The sequence below is a fragment of the Octopus bimaculoides genome, chromosome 2 (assembly GCF_001194135.2).
Source record: "Octopus bimaculoides isolate UCB-OBI-ISO-001 chromosome 2, ASM119413v2, whole genome shotgun sequence".
Classification (NCBI taxonomy): domain Eukaryota; kingdom Metazoa; phylum Mollusca; class Cephalopoda; order Octopoda; family Octopodidae; genus Octopus; species Octopus bimaculoides.
The window spans coordinates 16,999,938-17,002,405 of record NC_068982.1 but is presented as its reverse complement, the minus strand read 5'-3'; the positions used below and the strand labels follow the sequence as shown (position 1 = coordinate 17,002,405).

General features: G+C 37.5%; 1 long non-coding RNA gene across 1 annotated transcript in view; it reads right to left on the bottom strand.

Annotated features, from left to right (window-relative positions):
* Positions 1 to 2,468, bottom strand: part of LOC106881602 (uncharacterized) — a 21,884-nt gene that overhangs the window by 2,112 nt on the left and 17,304 nt on the right. The window lies entirely within an intron of this gene.

Sequence of the window (2,468 nt, the reverse complement as noted above, 5' to 3'; positions counted from 1 at the left end):
GGGCTTCTTTCAGTTTCCGTCTACCAAATCCACTCACAAGGCTTTGGTCGGCCCGAGGCTATAGTAGAAGACACTTGCCCAAGGTGCCACGCAGTGAGACTGAACCCGGAACCATGTGGCTGGGAAGCAAGCTACTTACCACACAGCCACTCCTGCGCATTATTTATATTATTATTTGATTGAATGCTACGCATCCATTTCCAAGTAAGTTTATCTTAATATTTTTGATGCGACTCTACTCTATACTGTTCTCTTTCCCTTTTGTTTTCTCTCTCTCATCCTTTCTCTTATTCCTTTTTCTCCCCTTCACCGTTTTCTATCTGTCTCTCTTTCTCCCTCTTTCTCCTTTACTCTCTCTATCGTTACTCGCACTTGACCATCGTGCATCTTTCTTTTCCTTATGTGATTATCATTCTTTTCCTTCAGGGCTGTCGTAAAGACTGCACGTATCCTATCTATCTCTCTCTTCTATCTTTTCTCTTGTGAAAGAAAATATTTTTCCAGCATTCGCTATTTTACCTTCGTCTGGTCTAACGACTCTCTATGTTCGTTTTCGTTCGGTTTCCTTGTATGGCGCCACTGTCCTCTTTTTGATACCAACTTTGACCCTCCATAAATCACAAATTTTATTTTGATATTCATGGGAGCAACTGTCTTCAAAGACTCATATTGTCGTTCAATGCTTGAAATGCGGAGTAGATGGACAGCCGACAACTGATAAAGGGTCGTTCTTTATGTTACTTGTCCTGTTTTCTCTTTGTTTGCAAACTCATTTGATTACGGTTTGTGACGTCCTGTACTCATATATATATATATATATATATATATATATATATATATATATATATATATATATATATATATATACTCTTATTCCGTCTAAAAGCAACAATAGGCGGCTGAGGAAATATCTTTGAAACGAGGATATTTTTTCGCCACATGCTGGTAACTTTCATGCAACACTTTTGAAATGACAGCGAAATTTCGGTGCCAGTTAATCACTAAAGGTAAAAGACGGAAAAAAGAAGACAGAAAAAAAAAGAGGAAAGAAAAAAAGTGAAAAAAGAATATTTAATCAAACAGTTTTGTATAAATTTGATGATATTCTCCTGTCATTTTATTAACTCTTCCACGGCGTGATGTTAATAACCCGCAAACATATTTCTTAACGTAGCCTCAATCAACAGAGTCTAAGCGATTATTTATGGAATTTATGAGGCATCAAAGTCGGTGGGGTACACATCTGTAGTTATGCCCATAATTATTCGATAGTTATTAAATGAACACTATTTACAGATGCTTACATTTTTTTATGTTTTCCGTGAAGTTTTCACGGGTCCAGCTAGTAAAAATTGTTGTCGTACAAAAAAATTCGTCACAAAGAATCACGTAAAAAAATCGCCGTAAATGAAAACTTGGGAATCTAAAATTTCAGGATTGCGGCTCTGGATTCGGCACGAAATGTTTTTAATTTACTCACGGAGTCAGCCTGATTCCAAAATTGTGTGATATGTTGGGCTACGGCGTCCAGGGATAAAGCTGAAAAGTGCGACACACTGACACACTGACATTCGCATTTATTATATATATATATATATATATATACATATATACAATTTAACAACCACACACACACAGACACACACATTTGTAAACTTGAAATTTCTCCATGTTTTTGAAGATCATGAAAACAGATTTATCAAGGGGATTTCTGGGAAAATATCTGCAACTTGAGATCAAGAACACAATTTTACCTCATTCCAAAATTCAAGTCAATCAATGTCCTGTAATCCAGTATTAGTTATAGGCTGTGAAAATTGAAAAAGAGGCCAACAAATTGCTGTACTCAATAAAGATGATTTCTAAATGTTTAAACTTGTCAAAACAACACAATGAAAAGAGAAATATATAGATGTAGAATCTATATTGTTTTGTCATTAATAAAAAAGGGGAGGGAAGAGTGTTAATGGGGGAACAATAAATTCCAGCAATACTTTTGTTGTGTGGTGCGCTGGTATTTGTCAGTTTCATAATCATTGCTCTTATAAAAGTAGATATTTTATCAAAGCTGCGAAATGTCACGCTTTCTCTTAGTCAGTTACTACTTAGATGTTAGAGTTTTTATATGTACACTTTGTTGTTGGCACTCCGTCGCTTACGACGTCGAGGGTTCCAGTTGATCCGATCAACGGAACAGCCTGCTCGTGAAATTAACGTGCAAATGGCTGAGCACTCCACAGACACGTGTACCCTTAACGTAGTTCTCGGGGAGATTCAGCGTGACACAGAGTGTGACAAGGCTGACCCTTTGACTTACAGGCACAACAGAAACAGGAAGAAAGAGTGAGAGAAAGTTGTAGTGAAAGAGTACAGAAGGGTTCGCCACCATCCGCTGCCGGAGCCTCGTGGAGCTTTTAGGTGCTTTCGCTCAATAAACACTCACAACACCCAGTCTGGGAATCGAAACC